Here is an 8,716-nt window from a genome sequence, read left to right as displayed (position 1 = left end):
TCTCCATGTTTTCATCCCTCCTATATAATTATGGGTCATGATTATCTGTAACCTTTTACAGTTGAAGTCGGAAGTTTACATACACTTAGGTTGGAGTCATTAAAACTAGTTTTTCAACCACTCCACACATTTCTTGTTAACAAACTATAGTTTTGGCAAGTTGGTTAGGACATCTACTGTATGCATGACACACGTCATTTTTCCAACAATTGTTTACAGACAGATTATTTCAAATCAAATCAAATGTATTTATATAGCCCTTCTTACATCAGCTGATATCTCAAAGTGCTGTACCCAGCCTAAAACCCCAAACAGCAAGCAATGCAGGTGTAGAAGCACGGTGGCTAGGAAAAACTCCCTAGAAAGGCCAAAACCTAGGAAGAAGCCTAGAGAGGAAGCAGGCTATGAGGGGTGGCCAGTCCTCTTCTGGCTGTGCCGGGTGGAGATTAAAACAGAACATGGCCAAGATGTTCAAATGTTCATAAATGACCAGCATGGTCAAATAATAATAATCACAGTAGTTGTCGAGGGTGCAACAGGTCAGCACCTCAGGAGTAAATGTCAGTTAGCTTTTCATAGCCGATCATTGAGAGTATCTCTATCGCTCCTGCTGTCTGTTCAATTCTAGAGAATTGAAAACAGCAGATCTGGGACAGGTAGCACGTCCGGCGAACAGGTCAGGGTTCCATAGCCGCAGGCAGAACAGTTGAAACTGGAGCAGCAGCACGGCCAGGTGGACAGGGGGACAGAAAGGAGTCATCATGCCAGGTAGTCCTGAGGCATGGGCCTGGGGCTCAGGTCCTCTGAGAGAGAGAAAGAAAGAAAGAAAGAAAGAAAGAAAGAAAGAAAGAAAGAAAGAAAGAGAGAAAGAGAGAATTAGAGAGAGCATACTTAAATTCACACAGGACACCGGATAAGACAGGAGAAATACTCCAGATATAACAGACTGACCCTAGCCTCGCGACACATAAACTATTGCATAAACTCACTCATAATTATAATTCACTGTATCACAATTCCATTGGGTCAGAAGTTCACATACACTAAGTTGACTGTGCCTTTAAACAGCTTGGAAAATTCCAGAAAATTATGTCATGGCTTTAGAAGCTTCTGATAGGCTAATTGACATCATTTGAGTCAATTGGAGGTTTACCTGGGGATGTATTTCAAGGCCTACCTTCAAACTCAGGGCCTCTTTGCTTGACATCATGGGAAAATCAAAAGAAATCAGTCAAGACCTCAGAAAAAAATTGTAGACCTCCACAACTCTGGTTCATCCTTGGGAGCAATTTCCAAACGCCTGAAGGTACCACGTTCATCTGTACAAACAATAGTATGCAAGTATAAACACCATGGGACCACGCAGCCTGGTCTCCTAGAGATAAACGTACTTTGGTGCGAAAAAGTGCAAATCAATCCCAGAACAACAGCAAAGGACTTTGTGAAGATGCTGGAGAAAACAGGTACAAAACTATCTATATCCACAGTAAAATGAGTTCTATATCGCATAACCTGAATGGCCGCTCAGCAAGGAAGAAGCCACTGCTCCAAAACCAGCATAAAAAGCCAGACTACGGTTTTGCAACTGCACATGAGGACAAAGATCGTACTTTTTGGAGAAATGTCCTCTGGTCTGATGAACAAAAAATAGAACTGTTTGGCCGTAATGACCATCGTTATGTTTGGAGGGAAAAAGGGGGAGGCTTGCAAGTTGAAGAACACAATCTCAACCGTGAAGCAACGGGGTGGCAGCATCATGTTGTGGGAGTGCTTTGCTGCAGGAGAGACTGGTGCCCTTCACAAAATAGATAGCATCATGAGGAAGTAAGATTATATGGATATATTGAAGCAACATCTCAAGACATCAGTCAGGAAGTTAAAGCTTGGTCGCAAATGGGTCTTCCAAATGGACAATGACCCCAAGCAAAGTTTTGGCAAAATGGCTTAGGCAACAAAGTCAAGGTATTGGAGTGGCCATCACAAATCCTGACCTCAATCCTATAGAACATTTGTGGCAGAACTGAAAAAGCGTGTGCGAGCATGGAGGCCTACAACCTGACTCAGTTACACCAGCTCTGTCAGGAGGAATGGGCCAAAATTCACCAACTTATTGTGGGAAGCTTGTGGATGGCTACCCGAAATGTTTGAACTAGTTAAAAAAAAAAAAAAAAAAAAAAATTTGTTTACATTTTACCTCCTTTTCTCCTCAATTTTCATGGTATCCAATCGCTAGTAATTACTATCTTGTCTCATCGCTACAACTCCGTACGGGCTCGGGAGAGACGAAAGGTCGAAAGCCATGCCGTCCTCCAAAGCACAACCAACCAAGCCGCACTGCTTCTTTACACAGCGCGCCTCAACCGGGGAAGACCAGACCGCACCAATGTGTCAGAGGAAACACCGTGCACCCGGCCCCCTTGGTTAGCGCGCACTGTGCCCGGCCCGCCACAGGAGTCGCTGGAGCGCGATGAGACAAGGATATCCCTACCGGCCAAACCCTCCCTAACCTGGACGACGCTAGGCCAATTGTGCGTCGTCCCACGGACCTCCCGGTCACGGCCGGCTGCGACAGAGCCTGGGCGCGAACCCAGAGACTCTGGTGGCACAGCTAGCGCTGCGATGCAGTGCCCTGGACCACTGCGCCACCCGGGAGGCCCCAAGTTAAACAATTTAAAGGCAATGCTACCAAATACTAATTGAGTGTATGTAAACTTCTGACCCACTGGGAATGTGATGAAATAAATCAAAGCTGAAATAAATAATTTTCTCTACTATTATTCTGACATTTCACATTCTTAAAATAAAATGGTGATCCTAACTGACCTAAGACAGGGGATTTTTAACAGGATTAAATGTCAGGAATTGTTAAAAACTCAGTTTAAATGTATTTGGCTAAGGTGTATGTAAACTTCCGACTTCAACTGTACCTATCACGACATTATAGTGTATTTTGTGACATATTGTTGTAGCCCGTCAGTGGCTTTTGCCATGTTCTACTATTCATCTGACTGAGTACAATAAGAAGTGGTGCTAGACCTAAAGCTAAGCTAATTGTATTAGCAAAGCCAAGCGGTAGCATTCTCACAGGGCGGCCAATACTGACTGCTTTAAAACTTCTCAGGGCTGCAATCCCGTTAACGGGATCGATATGACAACAGCCAGTGAAAGTGCAGGGCGCCAAATTCAAACAACAGAAATCTCATAATTAAAATTCCTCAAGCATACAAGTACTTCACACCATTTTAAAGATACACATCTTGTTAATCCCACCAAAGTGTCCGATTTCAAAAAGGCTTTATAGCGAAAGCACCACAAACGATTATGTTAGGTCACCGCAAAATCACAGAAAAACACAGCCATTTTGCCAGCCAAAGACAGGAGTCACAAAAAGCAGAAATAGAGATCAAATTTATCACTAACCTTTGATGATCTTCATCAGATGACACTCATAGGACTTCATGTTACACAATACATATATGTTTTGTTAGATAAAGTTCAAAAGCTTTACGGCAAAAGCACAATATTCAATAATCTGAGAACAGCGTTCAGCCACAAAAGGAAGCCATACAGTTACCCGCCAAATTGTGCAGTCAACAAAAGTCATAAATAGCATTATAAATCTTCACTTACCTTTGCTGATCTTCGTCGGAATGCACTCCCAGGACTCCCACAAACACAAGAAATGTTTGTTTTGTTCGGTAATGTCCATCATTTATGTCCAAATAGTTACTTTTGTTATTGCGTTTGGTAAACAAATCCAAAGTCACGAAGCGCATTCACTAAAAGCAGACGAAATGTCAAAAAGTTCCGTAACAGTCAGTAGAAACATGTCAAACGATGTATTGAATCAATCTTTAGGATGTTTTTAAGATAAATCTTCAATAATGTTCCAACCGGAGAATTCCATTGTCTTCAGAAGTGCGATGGAACAGAGCTCCCTCTCATGTGAACGCGCATGGTCAGAGCATGGTCAGCTCACGGCAGACCTTACTCATTCCCCTCTCCTTCGGCCCCACTTCACAGTAGAAGCATCAGACAAGGTTCTAAAGACTGTTGATATCTAGTGGAAGCCGTAGGARGTGCAAACTGACTCATATCCCACTGTGTATTCGATAGGCGATGAGTTGAAAACCTACAAACCTCAGATTTCCCACTTCCTGGTTGGATTTTTTTTCTCAGGATTTGCCTGCCATATGAGTTCTGTTACACTCACAGACATCATTCAAACAGTTTTAGAAACTTCAGAGTGTTTTCTATCCAATACTAACAATTATATGCATATATTAGCAACTGGGACTGAGGAGCAGGCAGTTTACTCTGGGCACCTCTGGGACCTTTTTATCCAAGCTACTCAATACTGCCCCTGCAGCCATAAGAAGTTAATGCAATTACACAAAGGTCTATTCCAAAGCCCACGCCTGCAACACTACTTTGATAGGGAAGATGCAGAGCCCATTAGCTGCTATACGAATTTAATCGTCTGTGACTCTGTGAATTATTGTGTGCTACGTCACAAGTCGCAAGGCTTCAAGGTCCAAATGAATTAAGAGCACCATCCACATCTCGTCCACCGCATGGCCATCCCGCAGATAGCATGAGTGACGCACAGACCTGGTCCAACCTGCTGCTTACTTACAGTATCAAACATCCAAAAGGGTTATTTTTCATACAAAAAGTGACACGAAATCAGATGGACTCAGACATAAAGCTCGTACAAGCTGTTCCTAAGTGTTGTTCAGCAGTCTAACAGGCAGTAATGTACTTCTCTCTTTTCAAAGGACTTTCTGCTCATACTCTGTTGCTTGGCAAACAATTTCTAAAGTGGGTCTGGAGACTGGAGAGTGCCATTTATTTAGCTGCCTACTTACACACCTCTGTGCTTTGACGAAGTGATGACCTTGCTCTGCTGGAGCACAATGCAAATGCCACATGTGGTGTTACGTGAACATGTACCGTGGAAATGACTGTAAAATCATTACGAAATACAAATTCATCATTTGTAGTGTGCATATTCTTGCAGTATACATATGATTTAGTCTGTTGTTTTCTTCAGAAGTGGTATATCAATGGTTTTAGGCTACTATTTTCTATTGATGTGTGAAGGGGAGGACAAGAGTGCAGAGAATGCTCTCCTGTGGTTCTAGGACGTGATGGCTATAGTAAACACAGGATTAACGCCACTCAGCATAGCCAGTGGAGCGACACGGTTTCTGGAATAAACCCCTCCCACGTCTGTGCCAGCCCCCTTTGGCAGGATCCGTTTCTGTCACTAAATGGGACCTTATTGGAGCCAAACCATGCCTTTCCGTTTCTGGGAAGGCTATGACGTCACGAGGAGCAACTGGGGACAGTTGGATATAGTTCCATGCAACACAGTTAGGCTACCACAGAGCAGAGGCAGCCAGCTGGAGCATGAGGTTCACTGTCATGCAATACCAATGCCTCAGTCACTTTTTCAATGTTTCCTGTCACTGAGTCTGCTTACAAGTTCATCTGGAAAGAGCTTGAATAGCCAGGGCTTTTCATAGGTAGGACACTAGTAGGAATAAGAAAATAATAAATTATACCTAGGTGTTTTGTCAGTGAATCCAATCATTTTGTAATCAAAATGCTAAATTCAGACACCCTGTTTCTTGATTTGAACTTCATTCAAATGAGACTCTGCATTTTAATTTCAGACGAGGGTAATGTAGACAGACGCAGACCCATTTGAAAGAGAGTAGTCATTTTCTGCAGACCTATTCTGTGTGTCGCAGAGCAGACCCAAATCACAACCCCAAAATTAGATTTCATGCTTGTCCCTTTCCCAAACCCACAGGAGATAGAAATGCTCGATATGTTTAATATACTTCAGATCAGGGAAATGACAGGTTTCCTGGTAGAGAGAGGAAGGCTTTTCCAATTTCCTGTCTTCTAACCATCAGTCGACTTCTGTAATCTTGCCCGTTGTAAACAGGCCGGTGCAATGGAGGTAGGTTGAGAGGGACTAAGTGGCCAAAGCCCTATTAAATTAATCAAGGCAGTGAAACGGCCCTCTCTTTCTGAGAGATTAAGTGGGTTTATAAATAGGCGGTGGCAGTGATGGTAAATTCCTTCCAAGTGTGTAACTTTCTATCTGCCCAGAGTTTTGTCAGAATTGGCAGTGGTGAGAGCAGCTAATTTTCACGCTGCTGCCAAGGCTGGCATGGCATCACTTTAAGGTCATTCACTTCCTGCCCTTACCAGCTGCAGATAGACAGTAGAAGTGGGCCCCCCACTCACGGTCAAGCCCAGCAGAGGTACCCCAGGGATTCCCTAACGAAACATTCAGTATGGAACTCTTGCTAGGTTCTGAAATGGTTACTGTGATGTCAAACTTTCCCCCGTGCTTGACTTGGAGTGAAATAGGTTCCGGGACTCATTTTGGGTTACGGTACTGTTTATATTTTTAATACTTTTGAGCTCACAATACTTTTGAGCTAATATTCGATAAGAGGAACAGGAGCTCAAGCAGTAGAACATTATGAGGGACCAGTACTCACCTCCGGTGAGCTACTGCCCGAGTCAAGCACTGAACTTTCCTACATGCTGCTGATATACAGATAACCCCCATTACAGATGAGCACATTATCATGTTTGGCCAAAGTCAAATTGCTCACTGAGAGAATTCAAAATATACTTTTTAAAATGGGGAGAAAACACACAACAATGTTAAGTGACCCAGCAATGGAAACAGTACGGAACGCAAGCAAAGTTACAGAGCATCCATATGTGGTACATTACCTCTCATTTTCCTTGAGCCAGTTGGCGGGGACAGGGTCAAAAATGGCTCCTTCATACATGTCCCTGCCCCATAGCCAGCTGAACTACTCTGGTCCACAGAGACACAGAATATGGGCACAGAGAGGCTAAATATAGAGCAACAGTCCCTCACAGCCGTACTAATGCTTGACCCTATGTCAAAAGCAGGCTCGTTGGGCCTTTTCTACAGGGCTTTTGCGGTTATTCTGATTCTGAAGTACATGAGCATATGCTGTTTTTAGCTGGGTCACGTGTGTATTAGTTCCAGTGTAATTCCCTGGTGTATGATTCCATGCACATGTACTGTTGGCTACTATTAGAAGACACCATGGAGGAAGGAGCAACTTGCCTGCCTGTTCTATATATAGTATACTGGATTTAAATGTTATTTTTATACGTCCTAATACTTCCTGTTGTTGTTGTTATTATTATTGTGTTCTTCCTAGTACAGCCTAGTACGCTTGTGGAACACGGCTGAGCGGAGCGTCTGTGGATGTGAACTCCTTTCTCCTTTGATACACCACAGCCCATTTAACCCTGCATGGGAGATGACATCGCTAACCCATCTGCTAACCTGCACACAGATGTATACATGAATAGCTATTATCTCAGCGTTCACATAAACCAGATACATGAAAGGGAATAACGTGGCTGCTGAACTTTGTTTAAAGTGCCTCCAATGGAGCTAGGGCCAATTGCTCCAAGGAAAAATKTACCATTAGTAAACCAGAATGCATCAACTTGGCTAAACATCTTTTTTTATAAAATTGTGTTGGTTTGCCGCTGGGCGTCATTCAGAGGACCTTGAGCCTTGGGCTATTTATGGCATCCGCTGGGTGTATATATAGCCCAGCACGCTTGTCAGGTCATCAAGGTCACTTAAGCTATTGTCATCATCCTGTAAATTGGAGGCACATTGCTAAATGTGATTAAGACTGCTCTCTGGATAATCCTGGCTGTCCTATTACATGTACAAACATTTTGAGGGGGTTATTATAGATCCACAAGGGATGGAATGATTAAAGGCCCAGTGCAGTCAAAAACGTGATTTGCCTGTATTTTATATACATTTCAACACTATGAGGTTGGAATAATTGTGAAAATGATGATAATGTCATTTTAGAGTTTTCTAGAGCTGTTTAAAAAGACCCCCTGAAATTTCAGCCTGTTTTGGTGGGATGGAGCTTTGGCCTGCCTGCTGACATCACCAGGCGGTGAATTAGATAATAGACCAATAAGAAAGAGAATTCCAAACTTCTCTGCCAATAATAGCTAGTTTTCCCCTCCCCCCCCCCCCCCCCACTCAGACAGCCCTAGCAAAATTCTTGCTTGAGAAATTGCTCTTTACTAAGAAGCTATTTTTGTTATTTGAAACAGTTTTATTAGAAAAACAATAAAAGTAAAGGTACGTACAGGGTATTAAACCTGGGATTGCTTTAACAATATATCAACCTCGATGTGGTTAAGCCTCCTAAAAAGCATTGTGAATGAACAGTAGGCTTCTCTTTTCAGTAGATTTACAGTGGCTTGCGAAAGTATTCACCCCCCTTGGCATTTTTACTATTTTGTTGCCTTACAACCTGGAATTAAAATGTATTTTTGGGGGGTTTGTATAATTTGATTTACACAACATGCCTACCACTTTGAAGAGGCAAAATATGTTTTATTGTGAAACAAACAAGAAATAAGACAAAAAACTGAAGACTTGAGCGTGCATAACTATTCACCCCCCCAAAGTCAATACTTTGTAGAGCCACCTTTTGCAGCAATTACAGCTGCAAGTCTCTTGGGGTATGTCTCTATAAGCTTGGCACATCTAGCCACTGGGATTTTTGCCCATTCTTCAAGGCAAAACTGCTCCAGCTCCTTCAAGTTGGATGGGTTCCGCTGGTGTACAGCAATCTTTAAGTCATACCACAGATTCTCAATTGGATTC

At 42.9% G+C, this 8,716-nt stretch overlaps 1 pseudogene; it reads right to left on the bottom strand.

Annotated features, from left to right (window-relative positions):
* Positions 1 to 598: 598 nt before the first annotated feature.
* Positions 599 to 8,716, bottom strand: part of LOC139028292 (cadherin-17-like) — a 40,891-nt pseudogene continuing 32,773 nt past the window's right edge.

Source organism: Salvelinus sp. IW2-2015, linkage group LG10 (assembly GCF_002910315.2).
Source record: "Salvelinus sp. IW2-2015 linkage group LG10, ASM291031v2, whole genome shotgun sequence".
Lineage (NCBI taxonomy): Eukaryota > Metazoa > Chordata > Actinopteri > Salmoniformes > Salmonidae > Salvelinus > Salvelinus sp. IW2-2015.
Note: the sequence above shows the minus strand (reverse complement) of the source record. Positions and strands in the feature narration are given on the sequence as shown.